Below are 16,340 nucleotides of genomic sequence, written 5' to 3'. Positions count from 1 at the left end.
CCCGCAGTGCGTCAAGCCGATTTTTTTCGAGGCTAAGGCAATGTACCCAAACAACCACCAGGTGGCAGAAAGTTTCAACTGCATTTAATGATGAAGACCGCATATCCGTCAATAGTCGACTCCTTAATCTCACTGAATCATTAAAATGAAGGTGATGACTGGCGAAATTATTCAAACGACACTTCAATGAACCATTGTTGAAATGAATGAAAATGGTTATAGAAATCGCCTACAGCCAGCGTTATAAGAAATATATAAGTAATAGTTAAAGTCTTCTTCCGTATTAAACAGATAGCCTACGGGACGCTCTTTGTTCCGTAGGCTATTTTAAGGAACTACTCAATGCACACACACTGGGTAAACTGGCGCGCTACAAACATTAAATGTCAAATCATATTTATTTCTCTTTGTCGCCATGATATTGGGGGGAACGCGGAGAGGCGAGATGGTCAGTCCTCATATTTGTTCTTCGCGTTTCATTATAAGAAATATAGCCTATAAGTAATAGTTAAAGTCTTCTTCTGTATTAAACAGATAGCCTACGGGACGCTCTTTGTTCCGTATTTTAAGGAACTGCTCAATTCACACACACTGGGTAAACTGGCGCGCTACAAACATTAAAATGTCAAATCATATTTATTTCTCTTTGTCGCCATGATATTGGGGGAAACGCGGAGAGGCGAGATGGTCAGTCCTCGTATTTTTTCTTCGCATTTCGTTATAAGAAATATATAAGTAATAGTTAAAGTCTTCTTTTGTATTAAACAGATAGCCTACGGGACGCTCTTTGTTCCGTATTTTAAGGAACTACTCAATGCACACACACTGGGTAAACTGGCGCGCTACAAACATTAAAATGTCAAATCATATGTAGGCCTATTTCTCTTTGTCGCCATGATATTGGGGGAAACGCAGAGAGGCGAGATGGTCAGTCCTCGTATTTTTTCTTCGCGTTTCGTTATAAGAAATATATAAGTAATAGTTAAAGTCTTCTTCTGTATTGAACAGATAGCCTACGGGACGCTCTTTGTTCCGTATTTTAAGGAACTACTCAATGCACACACACTGGGTAAACTGGCGCGCTACAAACATTAAAATGTCAAATCATATTTATTTCTTTGTCGCCATGGTAGGCCTATTGGGGGAAACGCGGAGAGGCGAGATGGTCAGTCCTCGTATTTATTCTTCGCGTTCTGAGCTATGCAAAATTGGTATCTCATATGCATGTAAAACAATAATATAGCCTATATTGCCTAATTATATATAGCCTATAATTGCTCAGAATTTGGGAAACATGCATTTAGTCTACCTTTTTTTTGTTCCGTGTCAGCATTCATCCAAAAATGTGGCTGTTTGACTCAACATTGAACATAATTAGCCTAGGATTTTCCTATACAAATTCTGTTTCAGCCGTTCCTCACATGAATGCCTTGAAGCTCTCCCAAGCATGAAATGCAGGCATAGAATATTATTAAGAAACTCTTTATTAACGTCTTCATCAATGGACCAAAAGTCCATTGCTCCGCGATTATAAATTGCAGCGAGATGAAACCTTTATTGCACGACGTGGGGAAGAGCAGACGTGGGGCTTTCCAACGAGCCACTAGGCCTATAAGTTGCGCAAGGACGCACATATTGCATGCTCATACCAATTGTAGGCTATATGCCTTGATGAAAATCAGAAATATTTCCTGATTTGGGAAACTTTTAGTTTATTTTTCTTTCCATAATACCATTCGATCTTGCTGGAAATTATCAGACTTGAGAAACACGCATTGCATCGGCAACTTCGCTGCTCAGTAGACGATTCTGCCACTTTCTGTAGAGGCCAGCAGTTCGAGATAAAAGCTGCAGATCATAGACAGAGAAAGCATATGCTCTGAGAACAGAACACAACTGCATGTCAAGTGTAGCCGAGGGTCTGTCTACGCAGAAACAACAAGTGCATTTCTCATGTTCGTGACAAAATGTGGGGGATAGAATCGCGTTTCAGTGGGAATGCTGCAACTTATGTCTTTTTCTTCTAAAGACAATTATGTACGATATAAATGACAATTTATTTTTTTTACCGACCCGACCAAACATGACCCGCATATCATTAAAAATATTTTTTCTTGACCCATAACCGCGGGTGACCGCGGTCGCCCGCTCGATTTGGATCAGCCCGCGCATCACTGGTAGATACGGATGCCTGCTCTTCAGAGCCATCACCACAAAGGAGCACTAGAGCCTGGTGCAAAACCACCAACTGGGATGGATCGAAGGGCAAGCAAGCACTGCCACACAACGTCAAGACCTTTGTCAACACTAAGCAGAAAGTTTCCTACGATGGGGAGAAGTGGCCGCAAGGACTGCATCGATAAGATCAACGAATGCCTTCGCAAGCCCCGAAACCCTGGCGATACATTTTCTTTCCTTTAATTCAATAAAACATTGTTTATCTGAAGAACTTTTCCGAGGTTGTCTTGTCTACCAAATCCTAAACTTAAATAGAGTAAACATTTTATCTTATGAAAAAACTCTTAGGGGGAACAGTTAGGCAGCCCTTCCTCCATTATCGTAGTAGGACTATAGGCAATTTATTAGAGGGGTCAAAAAAAACTAATAAAGTAGGCTAGACTAAATGTGTCACTTTAGTGATTGGCTCTTTCAAATGCAAATTAGGTGGATGGGCTTTTGAATGGGCCTGCTGCAGGTGAGAGGACAAATCCTACGAAGTTATTGTTTTTAGAAAGTGCCATTATCATTGCCATATTCTCTTAAAACATAGGCTATATATTTGAAAACGAGTTGATTAAAGGCTTCTAATGGTGTCTCTATAATATGATAAAAGCAGAGATTGAGATGTGTGTTTGGAACAGTTTTTCAAATCCCCCGGGGGTATTTAGACTCCAGGGTGTTAAGCACTCATTCACAACTGTCCCATCGCTAAATGCTCTCTTGTGTTGCGTGATCACACAAGTATACCTGTCGTAGTGTGCTTTTAATTTGATATGCCTAATTATTATCTCCGCCAAGGATATAGGATGAACAAAGTCTATGGATTTGCTATCCAGTAGCCTAATAATTAGGCTATGTGCCACGTCCGATTTCGCAAGTGGTGTAGTAGGCTACATTTAAAAACAGACAGCCGCCTGTGAGATCCATTTCATGAAGAGCATTATTGTCTTGTGCGATCATTCCCCCTCCCCCACACTCGTCTAACCAGTTCACTACATTATAGCCTACAGCCTATGCGGCACTGAGGACGACACTTGAGCCCGACACTATGTCAATGTAAAAATGTGTTTGAGTGCGCGCTGAACCACGAATTAACATATTAACTTTTCTTTTCAGCAGACATCGCAAACATAAAAAGAATCTCAAAACAGGAAATCTCTCATTTCTTTTAATAAATCGATTCATTTTGTTTCGACGGGTTCCGGAGAGGTTCTTCGACTGGGTTTCGAACCCCGGTCGCTGGCATACGATACCTATGCATCAACCACTTGCGCCACAGCTGGATGTGAACTTCAATAGGCTTTATTCGGGACATGTACTTGAAACGTCGCCGGTTAAAATGAACAAGCCTCCGTTTTAAAATAGCTTACACATTTCTAAGTATTCCTAGCATGTAAATGTTGCCAAAATGTCCATCTTGTCCATCTCTTTCGTCTTCGCCTTGACGTTGACAATAATAGCCTATTCACGGAAATGCGGTCTTGTAACCGTAATGAATTCATGAATTAATCTAAGGTTGCCTTTCGAGTAGCCTATTTCAGGTTGAATTGAAGGAAATAGTCCTTCTGATAGGCCTATAGGTTTCTAAAACCATTTTCATTCATTTCAACAATGGTTTATTGAAACGTCGTTTGATTAATTTCGCCAATCACTTTCATTTTAATGATTAAATGAGACGGATATGCGGAGCATTTCTCTCCCTCTCCGTTGACCAAAACGTTGCTCTGGCATCTCTGCTGGACTGACTGAGTTATAGGCTACGTCGAGTGAGAGAGCTGTGAGGTAGGCTGTAAACATTCGAAAACTCGGGCGGTCTATGTTGCCCCCTTGCGGTTGCAGTTTTCCCGATGCTTCGGGAGTCCCGATGTGCGGGAATGAAAGGAGCATTCTCAACCCGTACCATCTGTACCTTACACTGACAATATTTTGGAAAGATTCTTGAAAGATTGTTTTTGAGTAAAGCTTGAATGAGGGGCATTAGTTAAAAGACTACAATCTTTCAAGAATCTTTCCCAAATCTTATCAGTGTAAGGTAGGCTTTACGTGACTCGCGGGAGATATCGCGGAATCTTGTGTGCAATAAATAGGCCTATAGGCTATAACTTTTACTCATTAAAGGAACACTTCACCTTTTTTTCATATTAATCTACGTTATTCGCTTAATTAAGACGAGTTGATATACATACCTCTCTCATTTCAATGCGGGCACTCACTGGCTCTGGCGCGCGGCGCAACTTTGATAGCACTAGCTAGCCCAATGCATTCAGGATCCAAACAGAAATGAAGTTAGAAAGTGATTGACCAAACACCTCCATGTTATTAAAATACTACACGGGTAAACAGGTAAAAGGGATAACTATATTGTGTGGCGGAATAATATATGGGAGCACTTAGACTCTGCGCAGTAATATCCTCACTCCAAAGTGAAACTGAATGTGCAAGAGTGAGGATATTACTGCGCCAGACAATATAGTTATCCCTCTTACCTGCTTAGTAATGCACCATGTTTTATTTTGTCTCACCATACTTGGTCGTGTGACTACTTGTGTAACTGAATTTTAATAGGGAAAACATGGAGGTGTTTGGTTGCTTCTAACTTCATCTCTGTTTGGATCCTAATGAATGCATTGGGCTAGCTAAGTGCTATCAAAGTTGCGCCGTGCGCCAGAGCCAGTGAGTGCACGCACTGAGGTGTGAGACGTACTGTATGTATCAACTCGTCTTAATTAAGCGAATAACGTAGTTTAAAATGGAAAAAAAACGGTGAAGTGTTCCTTTAAAATGAGCACGATGACAACTGATAGTCGTCTTGTCACGATACCAAAATTATTGTTTCGATACCGATACTAACTTTTTCAATGCTTTTTTTTTACAATTTTAGTTGATTTAGTGTTTAATCATCAGTAGCCTTATATTGAATATTGTGTGATCATTCATACCAGTGGCCATCCAAGATTCTGCTTGAACCTCCACACACACACACACACACACACACACACACAGAGAAAATTATAGTCATATGTTTTTCTATAGGCTAAAATATATTTTGGAATTCATAAGTGTAGGCTATATTAATTATGTGAAGTATTTTACAATCTGCATAATTACTAGTAGCTACAAATGTTTAGTCATTTGTATTGTGTACTGATTTAGCAATAGACCTCTGAAGTTTGCCTACAAAATTGGATCCAAAGCTGCCATCTTTGCCCATAAAGGGAGATCCGGGAATTAATTGAAGCTAACTGCCTATGGCAGGTTGCATTGTAAGTTAGCTCTTGGGTAGCAAAGATCAAAGTGTGCCGTCTGCGATAATTCAAGATCCCCATGTCATTTAACCATAGAAAAAAATCTCAGATCTCCTTATTTAGGCAAAGATGGTAGCTTTTTTGTAGGCAAACTTCAGAGGTCTATTTACCAGGCCGTGTCATTCATGGGAGTGTCCTGTGATGGCTATGTGTCCTGTGACCTTTGTGGTGAGGGTGTGGTCGAAGTGAAGTGCCCTTAAAGGTGGAGGGCAACAAACGGCTAATTACAGTGCATGAAAATGCACTGTACTGTTCTTCCTAGGCTTCTTATTACAGTGCATGAAAATGCACTGTACTGTTCTTCCTAGGCTTCTTCTTCTTATTATTATTACAGTGCATGAAAATGCACTGTACTGTTCTTCCTATTCTTCTTATTAGAGTGCATGAAAATGCACTCTACTGTTATCCGATATCTTCTTATTAGAGTGCATGAAAATGCACTCTACTGTTATTCGGTTTCTTCTTATTATTAGAGTGCATGAAAATGCACTCTACTGTTATCCGATTTTTAGAGTGCATGCAAATGCACTCTACTGTTATCCGACATCTTCTTATTATTTTCGGCGATATTCTTCTAACGCTTTTTGTGCGTTCAATTCAGCTTCAACCGTTCGACGTAGAGACTTCATTCAAACTGCGCTGCGTAGGTCTTACTTAGGTGACTTCAGCTATGTAAATTTCATCTTTGAAAACTTTATCGTTTATTTTATATGAATTTTTAAAAACATTTTTTCTCCCATAGACTTAACATTGGATTATGACATCACAATGAAGTCGTTAAGCAATTAGAATCTTAAGCCAGGTGTTCAAAGCCACCTGGCAGCAACTCTCTGTCTAAGGCTTTCTGGCTCTCTTAAGAGTACATATCCTGTTCAACTGTTTCCTCTACCCACAACTGTTTCAAAATAAAAGTCCTCACCATTTTTGCATTTTCATGCACTCGTAATTTCCTTGGAATTACATCTCTAGTTTTTTATTTTTATTTTTCCTCTAACGTTTTTGTGCGTGCAATTCAGCTTCAACCGTTTAACGTAGAAACTTCATTCAAACTGCGGTGCGTAGGTCTTACTTAGGTGACTTCAGCTATGTATTTTTCAACTTTGTAACTTTTATACTTTTTGAACTATTAAATAAAAACTATTAAAATTTCTCCATAGACTTAACATTACATTATGACATCATAATAGGGCAATTAGAATCTTATGCCAGGTGGCCAGTCCAGGTGCAGCAGCTCTCTCTCTCTCAGGCTTTAAGCATACAATCTCATTAAGACTACAGATCCTGTTTCATACTTCCTCTGTCCACAACTGTTTCAAAATAAAAGTCCTCACTGCAATAATACACTATTAAATCATTTAACCATTGAAAATACTCAACTATTTAACTGTTCAACCACTCCAACTCTCAGTTATCATCAACTATGCCTCCAGTCAACTACATGAAACCTCCAGGTACCTAGCAACCAACATAGCAACCATTAAAATTAAGCTTTTTATGACAGTTTCCATAGCAACCAACATGATTATACTACAGTAACTTCTTTATTTCTGATAGTGGCCATCATGGATACCCTAGCAACAAATGTTTCAAAATGAAAGTCCTCACTAGCAAGTTAACATGGTTAGCATTGTTAGCATAGTTAGCATTTTTAGCATAACTGCTAGAAATTATTAGCTAAGTTAGCTAATCAACCTGGTTAGCATTGTTAGCAAAGTTAGCATTGTTAGCATAGTTAGCATTTTTAGCATAACTGCTAGAAATCATCAACTAAATTAGCTAATCAACCTTGTAACCATAGTTAGCATGGTTAGCATTGTTAGCATTTTTGCAAAACTGTTAAAAATCATTAGCCAGGTTAGCTAATCTGGTAATCAGGTAAGCTAATTCAATTTTAAACAGTCTATCTTCGCACTATCAACTTTCAAAAACTATGAAACCACCATGTCTACCCTAGCAACACCTTAGTAACCATATCTACATGATTTATCTGTACATTTTTGCATTTTCATGCACTCGTAATTTCCTTGGAATTACATATTCTAGTTCTTCTTCTAACGCTTTCCTGCGTCTAATTCAGCTTCAACCGTTTAACGTAGAAACGTCATTCAAACTGCGTTGCGTAGGTCTTACTTAGGTGATTTGTGCTATATATTTTTCAACTTTGTAACTTTTATACTTTTTGAACTATTAAATAAAAACTATTAAAATGTCCCCATAGACTTAACATTACATTATGACATCATAATAGGGTAATTAGAATCTTATGCCAGGTGGCCAGTCCAGGTGCAGCAGCTCTCTCTCTCTCAGGCTTTAAGCATACAATCTCATTAAGACTACAGATCCTGTTTCATACTTCCTCTGTCCACAACTGTTTCAAAATAAAAGTCCTCACTGCAATAATACACCATTAAATCATTTAACCATTGAAAATACTCAACTATTTAACTGTTCAACCATTCCAACTGTCAGTTATCATCAACTGTGCCTCCAGTCAACTACATGAAACCTCCACCTACCTAGCAACCAACATAGCAACCATTAAATTAAGCTTTTATGACAGATTCCATAGCAACCAACATGATTATACTACAGTAACTTCTTTATTTCTGATAGTGGCCATCATGGATACCCTTGCAACAAATGTTTCAAAATAAAAGTCCTCATTAGCAAGTTAGCATGGCTAGCATTGTTAGCATTTTTAACAGAACTGCTAGAAATCATTAGCTAAGTTAGCTAATCAACCTGGTTAGCATTGTTAGCATAGTTAGCATTGTTAACATAGTTAGCATTTTTAGCATAACTGCTAGAAATCATCAACTAAATTAGCTAATCAACCTCTTTAGCATAGTTAGCATGGTTAGCATTGTTAGCATAGTTAGCATTTTTGCATAACTGCTTAAAATCATTAGCCAGGTTAGCTAATCTGGTAATCAGGTTAGCTAATTAAATTTTAAACTGTCTATCTTCGCACCACCAACTTTCAAAAACTATGAAACCACCATGTCTACCCTAGCAACACCTTAGTAACCATATCTACATGATTTATCTGTACATTTTTGCATTTTCATGCACTCGTAATTTCCTTGGAATTACATTCTCTAGTTATTTTTATTTTTCTTCTAACGTTTTTGTGCGTTCAATTCAGCTTCAACCGTTTAACGTAGAAACTTCGTTCAAACTGTGCTGCGTAGGTCTTACTTAGGTGACTTCAGCTTTGTATTTTTCAACTTTGTAAGTTTTATACTTTTTGAACTATTAAATAAAAACTAGAGAATGTAATTCCAAGGAAATTACGAGTGCATGAAAATGCAAAAATTTACAGATAAATCATGTAGATATGGTTACTAAGGTGTTGCTAGGGTAGACATGGTGGTTTCATAGTTTTTGAAAGTTGGTGGTGCGAAGATAGACATATTTAGATTATACTATTAAATCATAGATAGATTTAATAGTATAATCATGTTGGTTGCTATGGAATCTGTCATAAAAGCTTAATTTAATGGTTGCTATGTTGGTTGCTAGGTAGGTGGAGGTTTCATGTAGTTGACTGGAGGCACAGTTGATGATAACTGACAGTTGGAATGGTTGAACAGTTAAATAGTTGAGTATTTTCAATGGTTAAATGATTTAATGGTGTATTATTGCAGCGAGGACTTTTATTTTGAAACAGTTGTGGACAGAGGAAGAATGAAACAGGATCTGTAGTCTTAATGAGATTGTATGCTTAAAGCCTGAGAGAGAGAGAGCTGCTGCACCTGGACTGGCCACCTGGCATAAGATTCTAATTGCCCTATTATGATGTCATAATGCAATGTTAAGTCTATGGGGAAATTTTAATAGTTTTTATTTAATAGTTCAAAAAGTATAAAAGTTACAAAGTTGAAAAATATATAGCACAAATCACCTAAGTAAGACCTACGCAACGCAGTTTGAATGACGTTTCTACGTTAAACGGTTGAAGCTGAATTGCACGCACAAAAACGTTAGAGGAAAAAAAAAAAAAAAAAAAAATCGGATAACAGTAGAGTGCATTTTCATGCACTCTAACTATTAAAATTCCCCCCATAGACTTAACATTGTGATTATGACATCATAATAGGGCAATTAGAATCTTATGCCAGGTGGCCAGTCCAGGTGCTAGAAATCATCAACTAAGTTAGCTAATCAACCTCGTTAACATAGTTCTATCTAGTTAGCATGGTTATCATAACTAGAAATGCAATTCCAAGGAATTACCAGTGCATCAAAATGCAAAAAATTTTATAGATAGATAATGTAGATATGGTTACTAAGGTGTAGCTAGGGTAAACATGGTGGTTGCATAGTTTAAAGAGAGTTGATAGTGTTAAGGTAGACATTTTAAAGCTTAAACATTCCTGTTCTAACTTAACTAATGATTTCTAACAGTTATTGTAAAAATGATAGCTATGTTAACAATGCTAACCAGGTTGATAAGCTAACTTAGCTGATGATTTCTAACAATAATGCTAAAAATGTTAACAATGCTAACTATGCTAACAATGCTAACCAAGTTGATTAGCTAACTTAGCTAATGATTTCTATCAGTTATGCTAAAAATGCTAACTATGCTAACAATGCTAACTATGGTAACAATGCTAACCAGGTTGATAAGCTAACTTAGCTAATCATTTTTAGCAGTTATGCTAAAAATGCTAACTATGCTAACAATGCTAACTATGTTAACAATGCTAACTAGGTTGATTAGCTAACTTAGCTAATCATTTCTAGCAGCTATGCTAAAAATGCTAACTATGCTAACTAGCTAACTTGCTACTGAGGACTTCTATTTTGAAACATTTGTTGATAGGGTATCCATGGCTGCCACTATCAGGAATAAAGAAGTTACTATAGTAAAATCATGTTGGTTGCTATGGAAACGGTCATAAACGCTTAATTTTAATGGTTGCTATGTTGGTTGCAGGTACATGGAGGTCTCATGTAGTTGACTGGAGGCATAGTTGAAGATAACTGACAGTTGGAATGGTTGAACAGTTAGATAGTTGAGTAGTTTCAATGGTTAAATGATTTAATAGTGTATTATTGCAGTGAGAACTTTTATTTTGAAACAGTTGTGGAAAGAGAGTTTAACAGGATATGTAGTCTTCACAGAGATTGTATGCTGCCTGAGAGAGAGAGGGCTGCTGCAGGTGGGGCTGGCCACCTGGCATAAGATTCTAATTGCTTAATGATCCGATTGTGATGTCAAAGAGGCCAATGTTAAGTCTATGGGGAAATTTTGAATAGTTTTTAATTTATAGTTTAAAAAGTATAAAAGTTACAAAGTTGAAAAATACTTAGCAGCATTCCCCTATTTAAGACCTACGTTGTGACGTTTGAATGAAGTTTCTAAGTTAAACGGTTCAAGCTGAATAGAAAAAATGAATTTGGTAAGCGGAATAATAAGAAGAAGAAGAAGAAGAAGAAGCCTAGGAAGAACAGTACAGTGCATTTGCATGCACTGTAATTAACATTGTTAACATAGTTAGCATTTTTAGCATAACTGCAAAAAATCATCAACTAAGTTAGCTAATCAACCTGGTTAGCATTGTTAGCAAATTTAGCATTGTTAGCATAGTTAGCATTTTTAGCATTACTGCTAGAAATCATCGGTTAAGTTAGCTAATCAACCTGGTTAGCATTGTTAGTAAAGTTAGCATTGCTAGCATAATTAGCATTTTTAGCATAACTGCTAGAAATCATTAGCTAAGTTAGCTAATCAACATTTTAACATGAATAGAAATCATTAGTTAAGTTAGAACTGGAATGTTTAAACTTTAAACTGTCTACCTTCACACTATCAACTCTCGGTAAACTATGCAACCACCATGTTTACCCTAGCTACACCTTAGTAACCATATCTATATTATCTATCTATTTTTGCATTTTCATGCACTGGTAATTCCTTGGAATTGCATTTCTAGTTATTACTTATTACATTGCATGACAATGCAATGTACTGTTATCACTGTTCTTATAGTTATTCTTCTTCCGACCAAAATCAACGATCAAAGGCTCTAAAACCACCGAACCGTTTGGCGTCATTCAAGCACTCCTACACAGGTCTTGAAACGGAGATTTGTTTAATGTATTTTTCACATTTGTGAACTTTATACTTTTTGAGATATTTACGATAAAAGAGTTCAAAAATCCCATAGACTTAACGTTGAGACGCTTTGGCGGCAGAAATGGATTGTTACGTAGTGCTCATTAAGCTACAGCTGTAGCAAAGAATCCTTCATTAGCCATCTGCTCCGCTTTAACCCTCTCTGGCTGTAGTGACTAGAAGAAGCAATCTAACGTTGATACCATGCCACGGAACGTTATCGTCTTCGTCTTGTCTCCTGCAGTAGCCCACTCCTATCTTGCTTCGTTACAGTAACCGGTTAGCTCTAGGTGACGTTGTGTGGGAACACCTAATAGTTAGACCAGTTTAGACAATCAAACTCTAACGTAAGCACTATATTTAGCTAACGACAATCAAATGTAACGTTAGCTTCTAGCCACGCCAGTCTTAACTCAGCGTCCAACCTGATAGACATGCCAGTTGTACCATTTAGGTTTAGCAGGCTAAGCCTTCTTCTCACAGTCATTTGTACAGTACAAGCTACATTGTTATCATTCTCATCATTGCCATCATGTTTGTTGTTAGCAAGCTAGCTAACGTTATATTTGCTATATCATTTCCTCAGCCTACCTGTTGCTGCATAGCATCATTCGTTTCACTGTAGGTGAACTTCAGTAGGCCTACTAACCAAAGTGTCAGCGCTTGCAACTCGTTTAAAGTTGGCAACTTTATTTCAATCTATTATTTTAATAAATTAAGAGTTATTTTCCAAAATACTATCCACAATTTTAATGCATTTTCATTAATCACTTTTTAAATGTGGGTTTCCAAGTAATTTCAGTGGAACTGTAATTGGGTTATTGTTATTCATCTATTCTTATTGTGTCATACAGTATGTTGTCTTTTTAACTAATTAATACAATGTTTTACACAGCAACCTTTTTACATTTACATGCAATGGTAATTCCTTCCATGGAATTACATTTTCTAGTTACAAACTGCTACACTCTAAAAAATGTTGGGTTAAAGATAACCTTACTTTAACTCAGCCACGAGTTAACTATTGGACCAATGCCGCATTGAGTTATACTCCGTGTTGGGGGTAACCATGTTCATGATTTGCACAAGGTTTAAAAATGAAGTTAAATGAAAGAATAGGCTGTCTTGTTTGAGCGTGCATTTTTTGTACAGGATTTGTATGAGTGGGGTAAAAAAGTAAAGTAAAGTAATGGGGTAGTGAGTTACTTTTTAAAATTAGGAATGAATAAAGTACTCCAATTACAGTTCAAAGCAGTAACTTAAGTAAAGTAACCTGTTACTTTTTTTAGTAACTTACCCAACACTGGTTATACTGACCCAATGTACTGGGTACAAGTAAACCTAGCAGGTTGGGTATGATTCTAGCCCAAAACGGTGAGTTATATCAACACAACGTTAGTTAGATTGCCACAATATATAGAATAGAATAGAAGTAACCAATTTGCTGGGTTATAACTATATAATTGCTGAGTATTATTCACACATTATATTGGGTATATTATTAAACCCAAACCACTGGGTTACATCAACAGAACTGCTAGGCCTAATTAAAATTACCACAGCTAGGTTTTCCAAACCCAGTGTGGGTTGCATTGAGAAAATGGGCAAAGAAATGAAATTCAACATAATTATTTATTTGACAGTTTATTTTTGAACAGATAGTCTAGTCAAAAAAGCATGTGATACTTCCACTAAGGCAGGCAGAATCTACAGTCCGTTTTGGGGGTCAGCCCTGTCAATCAAAGAGAAAGAGTGCATTAATCACTGTACAGAACTGTACGAAGACTTCCATGAACCATTATCAGTGAATGATGTTACAAACATTAAAAATCCACCAGGAGACAAAATATTAGCTCAACACACTTGGAAACCATGACAACCTGATATTATGGAGTTGTTTTATATAGACTACCGGTTGTACAAAATGTATGGAGATGATCTGGAGCAGACTGACAAACACAAGTTCAGTACGTTAGCCAGCTGAAAATAACCCAACATGAGTAAAAACAACTCCTCAAAATGACCCAGCAGCCTAAACCCAGCCAGCGGTTGGGTTGAGAAAATAACCCAGCATTTTTTAGAGTGTAATAATTACTGTAGTGGTACCCCTGGTCAGTTAGAGAAGCAGAGTTGTCATAGCATGTACAATGTTCGTAGGTCCAGATGCAGATGTTTAGCTTTTTTATGAATTTATTTAATTTCATGTTTTGGAAACTGAAGTAGCACTATGACTTTGTATGACATTATGAAACTGGATACAAAATCAAAAAAATTGTAATGAAACATGATTTATGTATGTAGCCTATTTCAAATCATAATATGATAATTGCAATAATGTACTGTGATTTCAATATATAATGTCATATTTTCAAAATTAACATAGTGGTTATAGCATTAAAGAGTAATTCCGGCGAAAATATACGGCGAAGGGTGTTTTTCTGAATGAAAATAGGCTACATCAAGTAAGCTGTTTTTCATTAGTTTAGTTTAGTTTAGTTTATTGGTTTTGTTTGACAGAGACCATGCATAGAATAACTTGTATTGGGGTCATTCCACGCCAAATCAACCAGAGCCCACGCACTTGCGGCTCAAAAAAATCTGAAAAAAATACCATGTGTGCCTATGTTACCCAGGAGACACTCTGTAAAATGTTTTTGTGCTAAGATCAATACTTTTCAAGTAACAGCCAGTTTTACAGGGGGAGGGGGGTGTCAAATTTGTTCTGCCTCTTCTTTTTGTCAAAGTTCACAAGCTCATTGCTCAAGAACTAGAATCCGTAGGAGGCTCAAATTTTGCAGGCTGGTGCATAAATAGGAATAGTATGCAGTAAAATCATTACGAGTAGTCTGGATGATCCTGCATGGTCATAGCAGTCCCTCAAAGTTGATCAACATTTTATTGGAGTTTTTGGCTGTGTTCTGTTTAGGCCTTCAGAAGCATTTTTACTCAACATAGACTCTTGGGTTTTTTTTCTTATTGAGATAAGTAGAAACACTCTCCGAAAAAGCAATGAAGAGAAAAGAAAATCCATCAGGGACTGAACAGCAGACCTCACAAGTTTGACAAATAAATTTGGATCTCATATTCAGAGCACCCTAACACCTTGTGGGAATATACAAAGATTTTTAAAATATTTTTTTCTATAATCTGCATTACCTCTTTTGATCTCAACATATTGATCTCAATCGTGCATTTTGTCCATGTTTAGGGTGGGAAATGAAAAAGAAAGATTTGCATAAGACAAGTTTCCTAGCTGATGTCACAGACGCGAGAATTCTAGGTTTCGTCCCCGTTTAACACCAAGGATAGCGTCCAAGCTTAGAGGTTTCACTCTCAGTTCCTTCCAAACGGCCCTATATCACAACTTTGAACTGACGTCATTGGGGTGGGTTTCAGCCAGCGCAGTTGCTGAAATGTGAACTGCGCTGACTTAGCTCAGACGCAGTCTCCCGCGACAGAGAATAGGTGCGTTTGACTTCACGAAAATCTGCGCAGATCTGACTTGATGTGATGCATGCTGGGTTAAACACAGTGCATACTGGGACAAACGAAATGCAAACTGGTTAGAAATCATGTCCGACTTCTTGCAGTCGCGGTGGGAGTTATCACCGTGACATCATGTCACATGTCCTGAGCTAAGTCAGCGCAGTTCGCATTTCAGCAACTGCGCTGGCTGAAACCCACCCCAATGACGTCAGTTCAAAGTTGTGATAGGGCCGTTTGGAAGAATCTCCCCATGACGAGTATGACAGGTGTCTCGTTCTGCCTCCTTACCCAAGACTCTAGAGCGGACCAAGACGGATCAGTTCAACTGCACTAAAACCAGCGTCTGGAACGACGCTGGAGCTTATCCCTGTGATCCATCTTGCTCTGTTCTAGAATCTTTGCTCCTTACGTTAGAATGTTCTAAAATGAACAGAAATCGAAGGGATACCTTCTTATTTGTGATTTCTGGAACAGCGGTAGGCTAGCCTACTGAAAACGTGAGGATATTCTGCTATTTTATGCTGTTGGTTAAATATTTACACACGGAAAACACTTGATATTTAATTAATGTGCTACAATGCAGGCCTGTTAACTGTATGACAATAGTTGTTTATATAAACACATCATATCAATTTATTTCGTCAGTCATCATGCTCATTTTAATGAGTAAAAATGAAAGTTATACTATATTTAATTCAAAATCCCGCAATATCTCCCACGAGGTCTCCAGCAAGGTCTCCCGCGAGTGAATTCAGTCACATGGCATCTCAGGTGGAGTGTCCGGGATCAGCTGCGTGTGCTTGTTGCCCCAACCACTAAGACTCTGCAGCTCTCGTTGACGTATGAAACCAGCCTAAGTCAGCCGCAGCTCATCGCAAACGAGCCTAATGTCTAATAAGGGGAGAAGGACCACTTGCTAAATACTTCCGCATTGTACTGCAACTAGAGGGCGATCGCGAGCAAGTGATGAATGAATGGGTAGCAATGGAACTGAACCCCCCAATACCACATTTGTCTTTATATAATTTTTTCTCCTGAAATTGCATTAATGCATGCGATGCAGGATAACTTGACTTGACAATTAGCTGACCAATGCAATTTTCAATATTTGTTGTTATTCCTAAAAACCCTTTCAAAGTTTTCATGTCACGTGACACAAAAGCGAACCACTTTACGGCCTTAAACCTAAAAGAAGGTTCAGCTTC

This window comes from Sardina pilchardus, chromosome 10, assembly GCF_963854185.1.
Source record: "Sardina pilchardus chromosome 10, fSarPil1.1, whole genome shotgun sequence".
Classification (NCBI taxonomy): Eukaryota; Metazoa; Chordata; class Actinopteri; order Clupeiformes; family Clupeidae; genus Sardina; species Sardina pilchardus.
This window is presented reverse-complemented; position numbering follows the sequence as displayed.